Below are 22,702 nucleotides of genomic sequence, written 5' to 3'. Positions count from 1 at the left end.
GTGGGCGTGGCTGTGAGTGTTTCTGGATGAGTTTAGCATGTGATTCTGCAGACTGAGTTAATCTGATTGCCCTCCTTAACACGAATGGGCTATATCCAGCCATTCGAGGACCTGAAGAGAACAAAAAGCTGCCTTCTTCTCAGTGAGGAAGAATTTCTCCTGCCCTGCTGCTTTCCAGCTGGGATATCAGATTTTTCCTGCCTTCTGACTGGAACTGAAACATCTGCTTTTCTTAAGCCTCAAGCAAACCAGCCTTTGGGCCAAATCCATGCCATTGGTCCTTCCACCTCTCATGGCTTCAGCACTACAACATCGGCTCTCCTGGTCTCCAGCTTAACTAGTCACCCTGTAGGTCTTGGGATGTGTCTGCTTCCATAATCCATGAGCCAGTTCTTTAAAATACATCTCTTCACAGACACACATGTCCTGTTGGTTCTTTGTATTGGTTCTTTTTCTCTGGAGAACCCTAATAGTTGTAAAAAAAATTTTCAAGTTACTTCAATGTTCTTTTTATTATAAAAGCAATGTAGCTTTAAGTGAAAAAGATATGCAAAAAAAAAAAGAAGAAGAAGAAGAAGAAGAAGAAGAAGAAGAAGAAGAAGAAGAAGAAGAAGAAGAAGAGCTGGAGAAGGAGGGGAGGGAAAGAGAAGGAAAGGAAGGAAGGAAGGAAGTGACAAAATCCATAATCCTACTAGTTTTAGTTAATCCCTCTTAGAACCTTGGTATATATACTTCCAGGTCTGTGAATGTTTATACACATGTATATTTAGTATAGTGAAAATGGAATTATATACTTTTTTAAAGTTTTGTTTTTTCAGATAATGATATATTTCAGCTCTTTCCATGTCAGTAAATCTCCATCCTCTGGATCTTTTAAAGCCAAATAATATTCTAGAACTTACCACCAATGCTGTGTTGATATTTAGATTGTGTTTAATATTTTAACATAAACAATGTAAACATCTATGCATCTATTCTGAGCATATATCCATTATCATTTCCTCAAGATAAATTCCTGTAGTGGAATTTCTGGAACACAGAAATGCACATTTTTTTAAAAACCTTGTCCTCTTTTTTGGGGGCTGGGTTGGTATAAATTGTCTTCCAGGAAGCAGGTCCCAATTTGTACTTCTGCTAACAAAGTCTGAGTGCCTAACATGCTTTCTAAATGTGCACCATTTGCAGAAAACACAAACTGAGAGAAGTCATATGTTAATTACGTAACAGCAAAAATTTACAAAAATCTCAATGGTTTCACCTTTAAACAGGATGAGCATTGACAGAAATAAGTAAAAGTTCTTTCATTTTAGTTTATAATTTTTTTTGTGTGTGTATATATTACTGGCTGTGAAAAACCTGCATTGTGCTGATCGTCTTTTGCTGCCTAACAAACCACTTCAAAACCTCGAGGCTTTGAGCAGCGATGTCATTTATTTTGTTAACACATCTGGATCTGCGATTTGGGCGGGCCTCAATGCAGTCCCTTCATCTGTGTTCTACTGAGCCTCAGCTAGTGTTGATGCTGGCTGTTTGTGGTGGGACTCCAGGTGAGGCTGTCACTCAGAACACCCACATGTGCCCTTTCCTTGGTTGACTGGTTTCCTCATATACAGTACAATGGCTGGCTTCTAAGGGCAAAGGTCATCACATAGTCCAGGTTGAGGTTCCATGGCTGTGATGACTAAGCCTTAGAAATCATCTAGTGTCATTTCCTCCAGTCACAGGCCCACCTCAACTCAAGAGAATATCCCCCCCCCCACTTCTCTATGGAGTGGTATCAGTATCCCATCCTAAGAGTAAGTGGAATGGGATATACTCATAGAGCCATCTCTGGAACATAAAATCTACTAACATATGTTCTGTAAAGGTGGTGTTTTAGCTTTAAGAACAGTGCAAATCAGTTACATATCCTGCATGCCAAATACAGTCTGAAGTTCTGTACTGTATATGCCTGAGCATAAAAAGCATTTTTCCCTATAATTATCCTGCCGGAAATAGGGGCTAGCCTCATATTTGAGTATCTTCTATAGTGGGGTAATTTATTTTGCACAACTAAGTACTGTTTGTGTAAGGAAGATAACCTGAAACAAATTCAGTGCTTGCTTGTTTGGAGATGGTTTTAAAGGTCGTGTGCTAAGATCTGTGAGAGAGAAGTGAAGAAATTTTGAGAAGTTTTAGTCATTCTGGATATAGGACTTCACAGGTGAGTGTTCTAGATCATTGAAAATAGGTATTTTATACATCAGTTTAAAATGTGAGATGGGGTGCCTGGGTGGGTCAGTGGGTTGAGCCTCTGCCTTCAGCTCATGTCATGGTCTCAGGGTCCTATGATCGAGCCCCACATCGGGCTCTCTGCTTTGCAGGAAGCCTGCTTCCCCCTCTCTCTCTGCCTGCCTCTCTGCCTACTTGTGATCTCTCTCTCTCTCTCTCTCTCTCTGTCAAATAAATAAAATCTTAAAAAAAAAAAAAAGTGAGACAGTAAGTTGTATTATATACCCACAGAATAAATGTGTTGGTGGGGGAGGGACTATTCTCTTCACCTGTGGCTTGGGATAAAATTTCCTGTGTCAGCATTATACACATTTGTCTCAATTTGGACAGAATTGAAAATGGTATTTTTTAGAAACTGTACAAGATCATCAGAATTGGCTTAAGTGATGATAAATTCAGTGATGGCAAAGGTGGAGATACAAAATTGGAGTAAAATAATTCCATGAAATGAGTAAGGAAAAATACTGCTTCTAAGTTAAGATTATTTTATACAATTTATAGTTGAAAAAGTTGTTAAAAAATTCATAAATTCATAAACAGCTGACTATCAGCTCCATTGTTCTATAAATATTTGCTTCCTGTTTCCATGCAGAGTTTTTACTTTCAAATTATTTTTAGAACAGTATTAAAGTAAATGAATTTCTGAAGTATTCTCATTTTTAGTTTATTAGGGTTATTTTTCTCTTCTTGACTGTGTTCAGTTAGTCAAGTGATTTAAAATATTCCAAATAGATTAAGAACAACAAAATCTGGATTTCCACCAACATCATGATCTCTTCGTTCCAGTGCCTGGGATGTACTGGGCCCCTGGTGAATGTTCCTTGAAGTGAATGGATCTCTTAGCTCCCCTCTGCCATTTTGTAATTAGTCTGTAAGGCCAAGGGGAGGAAGAGGAATGGAATCCAGCAACCACTTCTGAGTGCTTGCTCCAAAGGGATCCCCTGCCCACTACCCCCACCATGTTCACTCATGCAAATATTTAAAATGCAGGAGAAGGAGGGATGCCAAAGAAGGTCGATCTTAACATTTTGAATGTTACCTACCATAGGAAAAAGAGGATATAGAGCATAAATGTTATGACAACCTTTTGGCGCTTGGCCAAACTCTCGGCCAGGTTATCCCTTGCCTGGAAGAATACTCTGAGGGACTAGGTCACACAGGCCAAACGAAGGAACACATTTATTCCACTTCCTGACTGGGCTTTTTGAGTGACAGACTCTCAGGGCCACAGGTGGTGGCCCAGCTCCTGTGGGCAGTATGCTGTAGGATTAAGCTTATGTTTGGATTACCCAAGTGACAAGGGTCTCGTTTCTTGGACCTGGTGGGCTGCTGTGGGACCAGGGTTGCCTGTGGCATGCTGCTACTGTAGGGGCGATAGACCAGCACTGAACTGGAGGCCCCATCTAACAAATTATACAGACCGATGCTAAATGTGGAGAACACCCTAGTATCTGAAATGTTAGAAACCTTCTAGCATTTTCCCTTAATCCATGCATGGCACCTCTTGATTTCTATTTATTATGCACTCCATGGTGGCTCCCACTCCTGTATTTTTTTCCTGCAAATTGTAGCTTTTAAAAAATACCTCTGTTGTCTGAATATCAGATGGGTTTGAGGATGTGTGAGCTTAGAAAAATGAAAGCTCTTTTTCTGAATGGTGGAATGGATACTGATTTCTTTTTCTTTTCTTTTTTTTTTTTTACACTTCCACACCAATCATTACTTTATTTACTTCATAGCACTTACCTCTTTCTTCTTAAATCTTAATTTTTATAAACCAATTTTCTTTTCTTTTTTTTTGGATACTGATTTCTACCGCAGATTGGTCAACAATATAGGCATGGTAATGTAATATACATATTAAGAAATAGTGTTTCATAGAGGATTTTTGGAGATGTTCCATCTAGTTAGAAAAAGGTAACTGGTAAAAGGAAAGTAAGTCTTAAATAAGGTTATTGGTGGAGAGAGAGGTCTTTGATGTGGTTGCTGATGCTTTGGCAATGCTATAACTGTTGGGGTAGGTCCTAAAGTTGTTGATTAGCGACTTATTCTTGGGATGATCTATCTCTTGATTTTTTTAAAGCTATGAAGCAATATACAACAAAATGATGTGTGCAAGGAGAAAGCTAACAATCCTATTTGTGATATCTCCATACTGCTTCACAAAGCATGAAGTAAAATATTAATAATAGAGTATGAGTAATTCCGTATATGTCTGTACATTAATTAGTTTTCCTAACAAATTTTACCAAAAAAGCACTCTTAACTTGGTTGGTCTCATTTAACAATAGACAATATTATGGTCAATACTCTATGTCAATCCATACAGCTTCAACTCATTCTTTTTAATATCCATACCACAGTATACTTACACTACATTTGAAGCTGTCGTGTTCTCATTTTTTTTTTTAACTCCTTGAGCAATGCTTCTGTAAATGTTTTTGTAGCTACATCCTTACGTATGGATACTTAAAGGGTAAAAAACCTACTCCTAAAGGGCAACCCTTTTGTGCTTTTGGCAGGAATGCAACCTGGTGCAGCTACTGTGGAAAACAGTGTGGAGGGTCCTCACAAAGTTAAAAATAGAGCTACCATATGACCCAGCAGTCACACTACTAGGTATTTACCCAGAGAATACAAAAACACTAATTTAGAAGGATACATGCGCTTTGATGTTCATAGCAACATTATCCACAATAACAAAATTATGGAAACAGCCCAAGTTCTATCTATAGATGAATGGATAAAGAAGATATAGTGTGTGTGTGTGTGTGTGTGTGTAACATGGAATATTACTCAGGCACAAAAAAGAATGAAATCTTGCCATTTGCAACAACATGGATAGACTAGAAAGTATTATTCTAAGTGAAAAAATCAGAGAAAGGCAAATACCATATGATTTTACTCATATGTGGAATCTAAGGAATAAACAAATGAGCAATGGGGCGGGGGCAGGGAAAAGAGGCTAACCAAGAAACAAACTTTCAACTATAGAGAACAAACTGATGGTTACTAGAAGGGAGGTGGGTGGGAGATGGGTGAAATAGGTTATGGAGATTAAAAGGGCACTTGTGATGAGCACTAGGTGATGTATGGAAGTGCTGAATCTCTATATTGTACCCCTGAAACTAGTATGATACTGTGTTAACTAACCAGAAATTAAATAATTAAAAAAACCCTTACTCCTCACCTCTATTGGATTTTATAGATCCGTATCCAACCCAGTAGCCATTAGACAGAAACATGGCTGATCTGAGTGAAAATGAGCTATAATTTTTTTTTTTTAAGAGGGAGGGAGAGAGAGAGAGGTGGGGAGGGGCAGAGGAAGAGGAAGAGAGAATCTTTTTTTTTTTTTTGAAGATTTTATTTATCCATTTAACAGAGAGAGAGAGATCACAAGGAGGCAGAGAGGCAGGCAGAGAGAGAGGGGGAAGCAGGCTCCCCACTGAGCAGAGAGCCTGATGCGGGGCTCGATCCCAGGGTCCTGGGATCATGACCTGAGCCGAAGGCAGAGGCTTTAACCCACTGAGCCACCCAGGCGTGCCAGGGAGAGAGAATCTTAAGCAGGCTCCACGTCCAGCGTGGAGGGCTCTGTCTCCCAATCCTGAGATCGTGACCTGAGCCAAATTCAAGAGCTGGATGTTTAACCAACTGAACCACCAGGCACCCCAAAACATGCTATAATTTTAAAATATACACCAGATTTCAAAGACTTAGTATGAGAGAAAAATGAAAATATCTCTAATAATTTTTTATTGTTTACATGTGGAAATAATACTATCTATTGCTAAATAATATTACTAAAATTAATTAAATGTGTTTGCTTTTCCTCTTTTAAATGTTACTATTGGGGAGGGTGTGTGCTATGGTGAGTTCTGTGAATTGTGTAAGACTGATGATTCACAGATCTGTACCCCTGAAACAAATAATACATTATATGTTTGTTTATTAAAATTTTAAAATTCCATATGTGAAAAAAATTCCATATATGGCTCACATTTGTGGATTGTATTATATTTCTCTGAAGAGGAATGTTACAGATATGTAATTTTTTTTCCCAGATGGCTCCAGGCATTGTCCTGAAGAAGTTTTTTTGCTTTGTTTTTATTTAAATTTTGAATAGGTAATACATGTATACAGCCCAAAATTCAAAAGGGATAAAGGGTATAAGAAGTGCTTATAATAGTCCTCTATTGCTGCTATAACAAATTACCCCAAACTTGGTGGCTTAAAACAACACACATTTGTTCTCTTAAAGTTATGGAGTTTGGAAGTCTGAACCAGGTCTCGCTGACCTAAATACAAGAAGTTCTTTTTGTAGACTTGCCTTTGCCCATTTTTAGAAGTTGCCTCCATTCCTTGGTTCATGGTCCTTTACCATCTTCATGGCCAACTTCATGGGTCATATCTCCTAATCTGACTCTGTCTCCCTTTCTGTTTCTCCTTTCCACTGTTTTCAGCTTTGGTGAGAGTTTTCAGCTTTATTTATTTATTTATTTATTTTTAAAGATTTTATTTATTAATTTGACAGAGAGAAATCACAAGTAGATGGAGAGGCAGCCAGAGAGAGAGAGAGAGAGGGAAGCAGGCTCTTTGCCGAGCAGAGAGCCCGATGCGGGACTCGATCCCAGGACTCTGAGATCATGACCTGAGCCGAAGGCAGCGGCTTAACCCACTGAGCCACCCAGGCGCCCAGTTTTCAGCTTTATTGAGAGTCAAACTTTGTTGAGTTTATATATCACATAGCAAACAATTCACCCTTTAAATGTATAACTCAGTGGCTTTTAGTGTATTCATAGAGTTGTGTATCCTCGATGACAGTTCTAGAACAATTTCATCACCCCCAGAAGAAACCCTGTATCCTGTAGCCTTCAACTACCTTCCAATCCCTCATTCTCCCAAGCTCCTGGAAACCACTCATAGAGTTTCTGTCTCTCCAGATTTGCCTATTCTGGACTTTTTGTACACATAGAAATACAAAATATGGTCGTTGGTGATGCTGCTTTCACTTAGCATGATGTGTTCTAGATTCATCCATGTTGTAGAGCGGATCAGCACTTCATTTGTTTTTATTGCCAGATTATACAGCATTCCACTCCTTTTCCACTTTTGAAGACCCTTTGATTCCTGGTCTTCTCAGACAGTCCAGGATAATCTTTCTATCCAAATTCAATTGTTCAGCAACCTTTGTCCCTTCTGCAATCTTAATTTCCTCTTGCTATTTAACATACATATTTACCAGCTCCAGGATGTGGGGGTTCCATTATTCTGCCTATCCAAGTGCCAAACTTCAGGAGATACCATTTACAGCAGAACACAAGAAACTCTCTCCCCAGAGGCAGCCCTGTTACTAGTATCTCTTATATTCCTAAGTCATAGTCTATGCATATGCAAACATATACATTTTTTTAATGTCACTCACTGTGGATATACTACACTATAAACTGTGTATACTGTCTTTGGCGTTGTTTTTGGGTTTTGGTTTTCTAGTCTTAAATCTCCTTTAGAGTTTGTAGTTATTTCCTCGGACTGCCATAACAAATCACCGCAGACTAGGTGACTTAAAACAACAGAAATGTCTTCTCTCCCAACTCTGGAGGGAAGAGGTGTAAAATCAAGGTGTGGGCCACATGGGAGGCCCTCCAGAGGATCCAGGGTAGAAGCTATTCTTTGCTTCTTGCAGCCTCTCATGCAGCCAGATGTTCCTTAACTGACAGCTACATCATCCCAGTCTCTGCCTCCTCCTTCGTATAGCTTCCTGGCCTTCTCTCTGCGTGTCTTCATCTATCTTTTAGAAAGAAACTGTCATTAGATAGAGGGCCCACCCAGATAATCTAGACGATCTCATTTTAGAGCCTAACTTAATGACATCTATAAAGTCCTTTTCCCAAGTAAGTTCCCATTCACAGATTCTGGGCCTGAGGACATGGGCATATCTTTTGGGACACCAGCTTTCACCCTCCTGCAGAGATCAGTCCAAATCCTATCTGTAGCCTCACATTATTCTTGAAGCAACTGCATGGGATTTCATGGTAAGATGATGCTTAAACAAGTGTCCTAATGATGGACGACTATATTGTTCTATTTATGGCTTTTCTTTTAAATTAGTTGTCAAAATATTTTGAAATGGCCTGTAAGTTTTCATAAAGGTGTGAACTTTAAGAGACAGAAAAGATGATATAGACTGTCTTGTGGAATTGTGCAGGGAGCAGAATTTAGCAAAGGAACTTGAAAGAGGGTATCAGCTGTGCCCACGGCTGTTGAACTTGGAGGTTATTTTATACTGAAGGAGGTACTGGAATCCCGCTGAAATATTTCAGGTTTGTGAAGGGACCTGGGGTCATTGTGACCAGGGAGTATGACAGGGCCCTTGTTGGTTCCTTCCCAGCATTCCTTGTCCTTCCAGGGCGCAGTGGGCTTGCTTCCACAATGAGCGCGTGTTTATAGACTGCTTGAGGAGCCTTGGAGAGAGGCGAGCAAGCAGCCAGGCAGGCCAGCATTCGGGAGCAGCCTTTATTCCTCTGAGGAGAGCGAATGTCCTGGAAGCTGTTTACTGTTTAACCAAGTGTTTGCCAGTAGGACAGATGTCCTGCCCACACACAATGCACGGTCTGTAACCGGGTGGCAGTATCTGGTTAAATCACCCTCCCCGTGTGATTTCTAATGCTGCGTTTTGTGTCCTGTCTTCATTTCCCATAGATTGTGCAGTGAGAATTTCACGTGTGAGCTGCATTTTGGTGCATCTACCCACAACACTTCCCCCTCAATACGCACGTACATACACACACACACACACACATAAGCACACACACCCCGACAGGTAAACTTGGGCTGTTGTGTTTCTCAAGTAAGGCTTTTAGATAAAGCCTGAGGTGAGGCGCTGCCGGGTTCCAGTAGCCTCCAGCCCAGAGACAGTTTGCACAGACTGTGTTACACAAAGGCACGATTCAGGGAGGGCTCCAAACAAGGGCATATTGTGTCCCTGTCACTTTGTTGGGAGTCCTGTTAATGGCTGACATGCACTGGGTCCTCCAGTTTAAACGTGTATGTCCTATTTGGCAGGAGCAACCTGAGGACTAATACTTGTACAGACTGACTGCGTTGGAGGGAGACCCGAACACCCGGGCTGCCGAGGAACCTATCCTCCCCTCTCCTTTCGGCCAGCTTTCCTCAGGATTGCACCCTCTGCCCCTCCCCCACCACCCCCAGCCGCTGCTAGCCTCCCATGTGACTCCAAGCCCTCAGGGCCCTCTCTGGGACTCAGTTCTAGCCAGGCTCAGACGGCCTAAAGGGGGGGGGGGGGGCAGTAGGCATCCCAAACCTGACAGGACAGAGCAGCACCCTCTCCCGCCCTCCAAGGAAGTAACTGCTTCAATGTTGTTAGATGTGACTCTCTTGCTCTTTGTGAGTCAGGATGGATGGTTGTCGGGTTCTCCCTAGATTACTCAATCAGACAATTAAACAAGCACACAATGTCCATTTCTCCATGCTGCCCTCAGGAGGAGACGAGCCATCTGTCTTCCTCAGCAGAGGAAGAAACCCTCTCACCTCTCTGCCACAGCATGCAGCTCAAATAGAGCTAATACGAATATAATGCCTGCTAACACTCACTGAGTGCTCAGTATATGGCCAGCCCTTTTCGAGATGATTCCTATCAGTCTTCACAGGAAACCGGGGAGGTGGGCCTTATGACTGACACCATTTATGCAGATGGGGAAACTTAAAGCACAGAGAGATGAGTGGCCAAGGTCATGCCTTGAAAAGGAGCTGCTTCAGGGCTCTTTCGCTCACTGGGAAGACGACCCCACCACAAGTACCAGGCTGGGCCAGTGAGAGTGGGCTCTCACTGGCCCAGCCTAGTCCTCTTTGGGGCACACTGACAAAGAAGGTGGGTGTGCACTGGTGGGGAGGGGCCATTTCTTTCATTGTCTATAATGTAAGGATGACATAAGACCTCATCACAGGCTCCATTCCCATTACATTCAATAGCCTGGCAAGTTCTACCGAAGGTAGGAGTAATTGCTCCTATTCTTTTTATAAACACGCCATATATTAAGGATGGCCTTTTCCTGATCATCGTCTCCCCCTGGAGTAGAAATGAAAAGACAGTAAACACACTGTGTCAGTTTTAAGGAGGATCCAGGACCACCTCTCTTCCGAGCCTTGTTGGCCATATTCGTTCAAGTCAAGATAATCAAAAGCATCTTCTGGTTCTATGTTTGAAGAGACACGATCCCAGTGAAGAATGTTCAATTATTCTTTGCACTGGGCCTCCTGGGGCACTCCCAAGTGCCCTTCCTGTCATCATTTGTCTCCTTGGAATTTTATCCACTGTTTGTGGCATTGACTGACACCATTTTTAGTCAGCCAAGTGCTTATCTAATCAATTCCTTGGGTTGGAACTAGGGCAGCTCCATATGTGCAGAAGAACCTAGATCATGTGAGGGAGGGAGGGGGGACATTCCCTGTGCCTAAAAGACTCCCTCACTCCTCAGGAGTGCCAAGGCTCTGGTATTTCACCATTAGTTTCCATGCTTGCCTTAGACATTTTCGCCTTCAGGCCTTTGTGCCAGTCAAGACTGAGTTGGGCTGGGGCGCCTGGGTGGCTCAGCGGGTTAAAGCCTCTGCCTTCAGCTCAGGTCGTGATCCCGGGGTCGTGGGATTGAGCCCCGTGTTGGGCTCTCTGCTCGGCGGGAAGCATGCTTCCTCCTCTCTCTGACTGCCTCTCTGCTTACTTGTAGTCTCTGTCTGTCAAGTAAATGGATAAAATCTTTGAAAGAAAGAAAAAAAAGACTGAGTTGGGCTTCATGTAATGGGAACCCAACTTTCGTTGTTTCACCAAATAATTTGTCTTCTCACGTATGAAGTCTGGAATCACTAATGCAGAATGGCACATGCCAGAGGAGGCTGCCCAGGGCTCCCACCCCTGTGCCATGGCCTCCTGCTCCAGTACCTTCTGTGTGTGTCTTTTGTCTTCACAGTGGTAAGATGGCTGCTGTGCCTCTGCTACCTGTTCTATCCGCATTCCAAGTCAGAATGAACCAGAAAGAAGAACAAAAGGAACAAAGCTCAGTGCCAGGTAAGTCCGCCCACTTTTATTAGGCAAGCGGTCTCCTTCCAAACCTCCACCCTCTAGACTTACTGATTCACCTCTGTCTGAAAAGATGTTTGGGGTGGGGGAGAGTAGTTATTGGTTTTCACTGGGCACTTGCTTCTTTGGGCAAATTCAGGAGTTTCTTCAGTAAGACAAAAGGGGAGATTGCCTCTGACATAGGGCCCTGGCAAAGACCACCACACCTCCTCTTGAACGGGAATGTGTTTTGAAACGTTAGCATATTAAGCCATTACTAAGCTAAAAAAAATTGGGGTATGGTAGCCTGTTACTCTTTTCCTTCCACTAAAAGAACCAAGGGCTGTCTAGGGACACTGGACTCTGTGACGTGGGGTTGTTGAAAAGAAAAAGTTTAGGCCCAGAAAGATGACAGCTGTGTCCTTGTTGTACATCTGCTTAGGGTCGGCCTTGCTTCTGGGACGTGGTTACGTTTCCTCTGGTCAGGGTGTCTGAACACTACTGACATTTTGGCCCAGGTCGTTCTCAGATGTGAGAGCCGTGCTGGGCATTGTAGGATGTTTATCCTGGCCTCTACCCACTAGATGCCAGTAATTCCGGCCCTCGCCCCCAGCTGTGATAACCAGAACTGTCTCTAGACACTGCCAGCTTGCCCCTGGGTAAGAATCACTCTTCGGGTCTATTCCACTCCCCAGAACATTGCTGACAAAACTCCTCTTTTTCCTGGTTTTTGAAATGAGAAGTGTGGTCTTGACCTGCTCCCCACAGCAGACCTTGACCAAGTAGGGCAGCAGGAGGAGGAGTGCCTCCCGGCACAGTTAGAGCGGGCTTCTTCTGGCCTGGCACCCTCAGTCCCTCATATTCGAAGCTCAGCATCCTAGGGGCAAAACTGGGGGCTGCCAGTATTAAATAAAGACAAAAACATGGGATGCCCAGGGATATTTGACTTTCCAATAAACAACAAGTAGTCTTTTAGTATAAGGAGGTCTCACACAACCCTAAATGGGAAGTGTGGGTCTGCATTCTCAGTTTGGATCATTCCTAGGATCGCCTTCTGCTGCCACGTTGCATGACGTTTGGCACAGCTACTTCCTGGTGCTGCTCCCGAGCACGCTGGCAGCCGAAAGCTCTGATAGAAAGGTGTCCCACAGACTCTGTGCCCTTACCCTGACCTTGAACCCCATGTGGTGCCACGCAAAGTCACCAGGCCCTCAAATTACAGTTCCTTTTTCTGCACCCTCATATCTTGAATGCTGATGCATTCAAGATGGCCCATTCATTTTCACCGACGAAGTCATCCTTTGGCTGGGCTGCTCCCCTTGTTCTCTGTATCTGGGGGGCACAGAGAGTGTTCCCCAGGCAAGGGGCAGGATTGTGTTACCAGAGAAAATCCAGGTCAGCCCCAGACTCTCCAGAGCCAAGCTGCCAGCACTGGGAAAGTAGTCCAACTTTGTTTGGACTTTGTTTAAACCAGGGTTCCTTCACATTATTGGACAGTCTTTTCCTTGCCCAGTATCTATTACCAGAATGTACTTGGGCATTTACCGCCAATGCAGATAACGTGTAGCATAGCAGACAATGGACAAATATTTATTATACATATATATAGTGCTGGGCCAGGTGCTCGGGATATAGAGGTTTGTCCTTTGTAGTTCTTAAAGCAGTTGTAAATATTTAATTAACTATAATTATTTGTTTAGTGTCTGACTCCCCCAATAAAAAATTCATAAGGGCAAGGATGTTACCCCTTTTACTCACTATCATGTGGCCAGCCCCTAAGAGCTCCTGGCCCATTATAGACACTCAATAATTATTACTTGAATACATAGAAAAAAAAAATCTTTGTCCTTTGAGAACTTCCTGTCTAATACAATGGTCCTCATAGGACTGCAGAGCAGAATCATGGGAGGAAGTTTTTTAAGATATAGGTGTCTGGTCCCCACAGCTGGAAATGGTGTAAAAAGATGGGGAGAGGGGCGCCTGGGTGGCTCAGTGGGTTAAAGCCTCTGCCTTCGGCTCAGGTCATGATCCCAGGGTCCTGGGATCGAGTCCCACATCAGGCTCTCTGCTCAGCAGGGAGCCTGTTGTCTCCTGTCTCTCTCTGCCTGCTTCTCTGCCTACTTTTGATCTCTGTCTGTCAAATTAAAAAAAAAAAAAAAAAAGATGGGGAGATAGTGTTCTATAGACAAAGCTGAGGTTTGAGACAATGCCCCCGACTCTTCAGGAAGCATACATACACATACCACACTTGGAATTAGACGGCTTCGTTGAGTTCTCTCTTTCGTCTGCCAAGGCCAGCAAATCTGGACCTCGCTTATGCCCCTAAGAGGCCCCAGGAGAAAAGCCACTTGGAAGCTAGGGGCTCACCAGGGAGCAACAATCCCTGCTTTCCAAGGGACCAGAATAAAGCCCAGAACATGTTGGTGTGCTGAAATGGAGTAGACCACTTACTCATTTCCAGAAGACATTTTAACTTTCCTTTTTGAACCATAGCCTGGGCTCCGAATTTCAAGCCTGGCCCTAACTTCCCTCTTCCTCCTGTGAGCTCCTTACTGTTCACACATGATTCTCTCTGAGGCTCTGAGATAATTTGTCAGAGCACACTTGTAGTCCCTGGCTTTACTTGAGATAGAGCAAGTTCCTATTCCAGCTCCTGGTAGGGGTTTGGCCTCCCCGCGTCTCACCGCCCATCAATGGCCTCCAGTTTAGCTGGAGGCAGACCATCTGCTTAAGGAAGCCTTTCAAGGGAAGACTTCATACACGCAGTACCCCGTAGAACTCCCATTTAAATGGGCTTATTATCAAAGCTGACTTTTTTATTTCTGCACAATGCTTTCAACATTGATGGAAATCTGAATATAACTGCATCTCCTCAAGAATCTTGGATATACAGAAATTTGAACTCATTTATCGTATCAGGATCTGGTTTGCTATAGATATACACACATGCACATACATATACATATATTTATATATACTATCTAACAACATACTTTCCAGGGGTCTCAGGTGTCTTTTTGCACTGAATTGTAGTGGAAGTGCATAGCTTCTTTGTTTACTAATGCGTAAATTGTGCAAGTTTCCGTTCATCATTCCACTGAAATGTGATGATTTATCACCTTAACTGGGCTTCTGAATCCTCATCCTCACTAGTCCTCTTCCTTAGAGTCGGTCAATTCTTGTTACTTACTTGTATCTCTCTCTTTCTTACGCAATTACCAAAAGAAAAAAAAAGAATAGAACAATTAAAGAGATTTGAATCAGCTGCTAAAAAGCCAGCATTCACAAAATTCTAAAGCATAGAACCCTAGCAGTAGCTTAAGTGAATAATGCAGTATGCTACTTACAGAATTTGGAGCAGGACTTTGATATAAACTAAGAGACTTTTCAGCTAGATTTTTCAGTTTTGCATGTTATGTTCCAGTAAACTGACCTTTCTATGTTGAACATGAAAATAACCTTGGTTGTTCTGTGTAGATCCTTCTACTTCTTTTTCATGCGATGCCTTGTCCATCTCAGAATTTTTTTTTTTTTTTAAGATTTGTATTTATTTATTTGACAGACAGAGATCACAAGAAGTCAGAGAGAGGTGGAAGCAGGCTCCATGCTGAGCAAAGAGCCCGACGAAGGACTTGATCCCAGGACCCTGGGACCATGACCTGAGCCGAAGGCAGAGGCCTCCACCCATTGAGCCACCCAGGCACCCTCCATCTCAGAATTTAACTGCACTATCTCTAGTCCAACTGAGATGCTCCCTCAGGACTCACAGTCTGTGTTGATATCCATCATAACCCATGGCCCTGTCATCACGGCATTGTCTATCTGTCCCCTGTAGTTGACTGGCAGCTCCCCAGGGATGTGGGGGGTTGTTGAGGGAGTCCTCTTCAGCTGTCCTGGCTAAGACCTGCATTGCTGGCTCAGAGAGGGCCGTACCAATCCCAGGCACTGACCTCCAGATTCTTCTTTCCTGGCTGACTCCTAGGGAAGATCAGTCTTCGAGGAACCTATTGGTCACTCCAAAGAAATGTTAACCTTGAATTCTTCATGGTATTTTAGAATGCTGGCATCTCCACAACACAGTAATTGCGAAGATAGAGAAAATACTCTCCTGTTGTTTTTCTATTTCAAATTTCATTGATTGCTATGCCTTGTTATTTCCTGCCATTTTCTCACTTTGGATTTAATTTGCTCTTCTTTCTCTGATTTCTTAAGGTAGGAGCTTTGGTAACCAATTTGAAAACTTTCTCCTTTTCTAGTAAAAGTGTTCAGTGCCATAAATTTCCTTCTAAGTACTACTTTAACTTGTATCCCTACATTTTGAGATGTTTTATTTTTATTTCCATTCGGCTAAAATATTATTAATTGCCCTTGAGAATTTCTCTTGGGGCCCTGGGTAGTTTAGAAGGGCATTGCTTAATTTGCAAATATTTGTGGATTTTCCAGATATCTTTCCGTTACTCGCTTCTGGTTTAATTCTGGCTATGGCCAGAGAACATATTTTGCATGATTTCCTAGTCTTTTTAATTTGTTAAGGTATATTCTATGGGCTGGAATATGGCCATATCTTGGTGAGTTGTCCATGTACACTTAGAAACAATGTGTACTTGGCTTGTTAATTGGAGTATTCTATACATGTCAGTTAGGACAAGTTGGTTGATAATGTTTTTCAGGTCTTTATCCTTTGTATTAACTGAGAGAAGAGTGCTGAGGTTTGTGTGTATAATGCTCACTTTTTCTCCTTCATTTCTGTCTCTTTTTGATCCAAGTATTTTTTTTTCAAGATTTTATTTATTTATTTGACAGAGATTGAGAGCACAAGTAGGCAAAGAGCAAGGCAGAGGGAGAGAGAGAAGCAGGCTCTCCCCTGAGCAGAGAGCCCAATGTGGGGCTCAATCCCAGGCCTCTGGGATCATGACCTGAGCCAAAGGCAGCCGCTTAACAGACTGAGCCACCCAGGCGCCCCGATTCAAGTATTTTTAATGCTCTGCTGTCAGGTGCATCCAAATTTTGGATCATTGTCTTTCTGGATAACTAACCCCATTGTCATTATACAGTGTTCCTCTTTATCCCAGAGACAGAGGGTTTTTTCCTCACCCCAGTTGCACTGTGGGGTCAGTGTTGGTTGCCTCCTCCTCCTCCCACTGCTTTTGTTTTGCGGAGGAGATGCTGGGGAAGAATCCAGGCAAAATTTCAACCCTTTCTGGCAGTGGCTGCCCTTCCCCTCACCCAGCCTGTCCCCTGGAGATACTTTCCCGTGCCTCTTGCCAGTCCTTCCACAAGTGCCCTCCAGGTCAGTGCAGAAGGGCCTGCATGACCTGCCCTCCTATCCATGGCTCCCAGGGTTCTCCTCTCTCCCTTGCCCATACGTGCCCCCTGCCAGTGAATTCTCTAGTGGTTTCAGCTGACTCTTTCTCTCTAGAGCATGTCTAGCTGCATCAGCCCTGGGGATGGAGGAGGCTCACATCCTGTTTCATCTGTCTTCCTTTGGTTTACTTAGTTTTAGTTGGTTAGTTAGCTGGTTGTCTCATGACCTCAGCTCTCTAATGAATTTACAGAAGGTTGTGAATATGCAAGTCTGCCTTTTTATTGTTTGAAGAGCAAGAATGCAGCTCTTTTTCGCTTTCTATGTCTCATGTGTCAACGGAAAGTATGGATTATTATTTTATTGAATACCCCCATCCTTTCTCAAAAAGAATTCGAATGGCAATCTTAAGAATATCTTTCTGGAACCCAGCCTAATATGAGATCCATTTCCTTGCCCTTGATACTAGAGCCAGACTTTCTGAAGGGGGGGGAAGGAAGAAAGGATAAAATGCCCAGGAGAAGAATTCCTGCTTGGGCTTTCCTTTTCTCATTGATGGAGGTGGAGTAGGATAGCATTAGTATTGTTCTTCCATCCCGAAACAAAGGGTTTGAGCTTGGAAGGCTAGGCAGTCTCTGGAGGCCAGAGGAAAAAAAGAGAGCAAATGTTTAACTACTTCTAAATGAACTGAAATGAGGGGTGCCTGGGTGGCTCAGTCAATGAAGCGTCTGCCTTTGGCTCAGGTCATGATCTCCGGGTCCTGGGATGGAGCCCCACAGCAGGCTCCCTGCTCAGCAGGGAGTTGTCTTCTCTCCCTCTGCCCTTCCCCTTGCTCATGCTCTTTTTCTCCCTCCCTCCCCATCCCCTCATGCTCTTCATCTCCGAAAAATAAATTAAATCTTAAAAAAAAAAAATAACTGAAATGAAAACGCTTTCAAAACCTCTTTATGGAATTAAACCATATAGGAGAGTAACTAATAGTACGCATTTTGTCTTCCTTCTCCACCTTCCCCGACACCCCCCTTTTCTCCCCACCGTGTTGGGACTTCAGTCCGCCGCCCCTTTGGGAGAAGGCCGAGAGGCTGGGCAGGAGTGGAAGATGAAACACTGTTTGCTCCTGCCACTCACGTCTGTTAAATGGTGGCATCCAACCCTTGGTCATGTTTGCATCACAACACACATCATCAGCTTGCTTTGACCCTGACACCATTTTATAGGCTTAATAATAATAAATCTATGCCTGAAATAGTTTTGCAGATTATAGCAATCAATCAAAATTCAGGGAGCCCAAGACCATTAATGTCATCAGCAGTGATGCAGCACCCTGGGAATCCATCTAAATCAGCCATTATGATGGAAAATATACCTTAAGAGTCTAAAGAGAGAGAGGGGAGACAGGCATAAATTGCAGTTCTATTTTTATCAGCCATCAAGTGATGATTTTCTTTGGAGGTTTTGTTCCTGGGAGAAGATGAAACTAGGGTTTGCTATCCGTACTCCAAAGCGTAAACTGGGAAGATTTTGCTGGTCCTGGGACTAAGAGCACCAAAACCCAAGCTGTAGACACCTTTAAGCCGAAGCACTGGGAATTTTTCTTTTGAAACTTGCCAGTGAGATAAGTCCAGGCCTTGTACTCTGCCTTTCTGGGTAGACGGCTTCAATTGCTCACGTGTTCCACGTGTCAAAACAGATCCTAAAGGAAGACTCAGCTGGGAGAGGCTTGAGATCCTGCCACAAGGAGGTCCCCAGCTGTCCACAAAGATCACTTGTGGTTAATCACAAACTGAGGATGAGGGCTAGTGAGGATGAGAAGTTTCCTTCTCAGGCCTTTGATAGTCTGTATCTTCCTATAAGCTCTCAAAGACTTATTTCCTGTAAGTCGATATGGTATGGTAAAAGTAACTGAGCTTTCAGAGTCAGGAAAACGGAGTCCTGGCTGTTGAGCTGATTATAGTAATCTCACCTTTAGGCACCTTCTTTCTCCATCTATAAAATGAGCAGATGGCTCCATATCAGGCATTCCAAACCTGGGATCCATGGATTAGATCCAGATGTGGGTTTTGTTTGGTTTTGCCTTGGTGACTGTGTTTGTGAGCTAAACAATGTTGGAAATCTTGGTAAATTTCACATACAAACTACCATTTCATCTTCTCCCCAAAAATTGGCGGTGCTGGCTACATGGGGCCTTATCCCCACATGGCAGCTACGCAGCATTGCTGTCTAATGAGGGCTGCTTGTGACACAGCCTGCCCTCTTCCTGAGTACCCCAGGGTCCCCACCTAATGTCTTGCCTGCCCCTGCCCCCGTGACTTAGTCACATTAGTTGTCTGGCTCTTGGAAACACAGCTCCTGGATTATATGATCTATATAAAGGGTGATATTTAACTTTGCCTACTAAGGCAGAACTTTATTTATTTTTTTTTTTAAGATTTTATTTATTTATCAGAGAGAGAGGGGGGAGAGAGCAAGCACAGGCAGACAAAGAGGCAGGCAGAGGCAGAGGGAGAAGCAGGCTCCCTGCCAAGCAAGGAGCCCGATGTGGGACTCGATCCCAGGACCCTGGGATCATGACCTGAGCCGAAGGCAGCTGCTTAATCAACTGAGCCACCCAGGCGTCCCAAGGCAGAACTTTCTTAAAAGACTTTGAAAATAAAGTCCTTAAAAAAAATAATGGAAGGTAGAAGCCCCAAAGAATCATATATTGTATGGATCCTGCATTTTCATTCTTCACCTCAAACAACCACTATGAGTACAAGCAACAACAGATGAGTAACTAACTGTTGACTTCTTAATTCACAATAGAAAAATAAGATCTAGTTCATTTTTATAGCCTCTTTCATTTTCAACTCTTTCACATGTCCTAGAAAAGCTCATCACAGGCCTGGGGAACAGGCAAGAAAACTGGAATTTGGAACTTTTCTCTAAGCATTGAGTTCTTGAGCCAGGAATAGGCTCTCCACCCTCTCACTATTCTTTCTCTATTAGCAGTATTAACTGTTTGTTTGCTGTATTTGGTCCGTATCCTCAGGCCTCCTATGGCTGCTTCACATGTCAATTATAAGCTCCTTGAGAGCAGGGATGAGATATAGAGCTTTTGTAACTTCTTGCCTTCCAAGTGCATTGCCAAGCAGAGCCTAGACCCATCCAAAGTGGTCACCAAGCAAAGACCTACTTTTGCAGTATCGACCAGTGTAAGCATGTTCCTTTCAAGGAATCCAACAAGTCCACAAGATAAGCCCATCCAAACTATGATGCAGGTGCTCTGATTGTGGACAAGTTCTGAGGTCCCGGGGGGGGGGGGGGGGTCCTCGTTTAAGCAATCAGAGCCAGAACACTGGAGAGTAACAGTGCGGTTGACGGTTGATGTTTCTGGACTCCTTCGCTGCCCTCTGTGGCTAAGCTGTTGGTACCAGATGAGTCCCTCTTCACCTCATTTCCCACTTTTTCCACAGCCTCCCCTTCCTCAGTCTTCCCTGTGGATTACTAATGGCAAGACACAGGGAAATTTTCATGGACTAAGTCATCTGGCCCTTTCCCTTCTTTGCACCCTTAGCCATGGTCTCAAATGGAACTTGTGACCCTTTTTATATTGATTCCGTGGCAGGGAGTGGTGACCTTGGCAAAGTCAAATAATTTAATATGCCACGAGGTGCCGGGCCCATCCATCGGGTTCGTTTGCAGTCATTGCTGGTACTGTTTTCCTCTGAACAATACGGCTGTTGAGTGGGACTGAAGTGGTGGTCGTCCGTGCAGCAAGCTGCTAAAAGAGCCTTCCAATTTCATTGTTAATGGGAAAATAAAATCAGTTACTGTATCAGAAAAAGCTTTTCAGAAAAATCAGGTCATTCTGTGGTCCACGGCCCTTTTATTAGGATTAGAATCACGTGACTAGCTACACACATAATAAAATGGGGCCTCATAGGTCTGGGAAGACAGGCAAGAAAGTTAAGTTTTCAAAACTTTCATTAATTATTACTTCCCTGACACAACAGAACTGTGGGAGCTTTGGGAAGAAAGTGGCCTCAGCTTGGCCAGAAAGGTAGTTGAAGCCACAAGTGGTCTCTTGGAAAAAAGAAAAACCAGATTTTCTCATGTGAATCTGCAGCCTGCTCCCTTCATTGAGAGACCAGGCCCTTGTACACGATCCATCTCTTTCCCTTAAAATTACACTGGCCACCAGCTCTTGACGTGGGCTTGAAATCAGGCACACTTGATTTTATATCTGAGCTCTTCCATTTACTGGGTGATCTTGGGCAAGTGACTTCATCTCCGTTGCCTCGCTGTAGGATTGAAGTGAGATTGTGCTTAAAAAGTGCTTCTCACTCAGAGCCAGAGGTCAGAAAGTAAGAGCTGTATCAGTGTCATTGTTACTACCAGGCTTGGTCCCTGGTTCCTTAATCACCTGTGGGCTCCACCCGCTCCCTGTCTGTCTACCTCTCTGAATGGCCTTCTCTCTGTACCCAGGCTTCCCTGCTGGATCACTTCCAGCTTCTCCCCTAAAGAGCACTGAGGGAATGGCGTTCTTTTCCTTTCTTGGGATGGTAACATGATAACCTCCAGGCACTTTCACATTCCTCGAAACAGAGCTGTAATCTAACAATAGGCGCTCCCTGAACTGTGGGCACCCAGAGCCTTGGGGCAGAGCAGAGCTCAACCTGTCTGAGCTCTTTGGACCACCCAGCTAGGGAGTTCTCTGAACCTTCCACTGCAGGGAAAATCACAACACAGCAATCCTTTGTTTCTGCCCAGAAATGTACTTCCAAGGTGCACGCAAATTTTCTTTACAGTACTCCCAAGCATCTGCTAGCATCCTTTGGGCACAGAGGCCAAGACCACCTGAGTTTCCTAGTGGCCTCCTGGCAGCCAGCCAGTGCTTCTCAGGACCTGGAGATGGGGGGTTCTTTTCTGAGCCCACAAATCTGTCATCGTTGTTGTTGTTGTTGTTTTATTGGAATCATCAGCCTTAAAAATTACAAATTTTTCACATGTATATTTGGATTTGGGGCTTTTCTTGATAAAAACTGGAGGTTCCGACAACATTGAGCTAGCACCTACTTTTTTATGTTTATCCCCTGGCCCACTAAGTACCTGAGTTTGCAAATCCTGACTGGAAGTTATTGGACTTTTATCACAAACCATAGCCTCTTACAACTGGGGGAGGCCATAGGATTAAGTCGTCCAGGAAGCTAATCCCAGAGAGATTAAAGATGTGTCTAAGGTTTGCAGAACATTTGTGGCAGAAGAGAAGCTGGGGTTCCTAGAGTCAACACCCTTCCTCAGGGCAACATGCTTTCCCTATAGTCTGAAAGAAATAGTGTGGGAACCTTGGGTTTCAGAGACCTGTCAATCCTCTTCAAGTTCCAAGGGTGTGATTCAAGGATCTAAGAGAACCATTCAACCCATGGTCTCTCTTCCTTCTGCCTCAATACCCAGAATTCCTACTGTTCATGTATCACAGTGTTCATCTGTGGAACAGTGAATTGTACTGGGTTAAGACCTCAGAGTAGCAACGTTTACTCAGAAAATGGGTCAATTAAAACTTTTCCCTGAGTGCTTGCTTGACCTCTGTCCTGGCCAGCTGAGAGCAGGGAGCTCAGAGAATGGGCTCTGGGCAATTCTGAGCTGAGGCTGGGGTTGTAGAGTATAGCCTGGTAAAGTAGAAAAGTCAGAGTTGTGAGTTATGAACTCAATATAGTCAGTGGCTTCCCTTGTAATCAGTTTCTACCCCCATGAGATGGGGGCATTTGGCATGGTGATGTTTGAGGTTCGAGAGCCTCCCCAGGCCAGGCAGTCCACGGTTTTACATACAGAAATGTCCCAAGTGATGGTTGTTCCTGGTCTGAAAGATCAGCATGAGGAAGGTCTTTTGGAAGCCAAATCCGTGGGATTACAGGACCTGAAGGCAAGAAAGTGGCTTGCCAATATGAGGTTGAAAAAAATTTTTTGTAAACCCTGGGAGGTAATTCTTCTCTGTCCTTGGGTGAGCTCATCTCATTGCTTGAAGCTGACAGATGGTGGCTGTTGCCTATATCCCTAGAGCAAGAGGAGATCCTACCCAC

At 43.6% G+C, this 22,702-nt stretch overlaps 1 long non-coding RNA gene across 1 annotated transcript in view; it reads left to right on the top strand.

The window, feature by feature from the left end:
- The window catches only part of LOC131832310 (uncharacterized), a 494,037-nt gene extending 482,686 nt beyond the window's left edge, over nucleotides 1-11,351 (top strand). Inside the window, exon 6 of the long non-coding RNA XR_009353991.1 lies at nucleotides 11,253-11,351. This is a non-coding gene — a long non-coding RNA (uncharacterized LOC131832310). The remainder of the gene's footprint in view (nucleotides 1-11,252) is intronic.
- The last annotated feature ends 11,351 nt before the right edge of the window (nucleotides 11,352-22,702 follow it).

This window comes from Mustela lutreola, chromosome 5 (assembly GCF_030435805.1).
Source record: "Mustela lutreola isolate mMusLut2 chromosome 5, mMusLut2.pri, whole genome shotgun sequence".
NCBI lineage: Eukaryota > Metazoa > Chordata > Mammalia > Carnivora > Mustelidae > Mustela > Mustela lutreola.
Note: the sequence above shows the minus strand (reverse complement) of the source record. Positions and strands in the feature narration are given on the sequence as shown.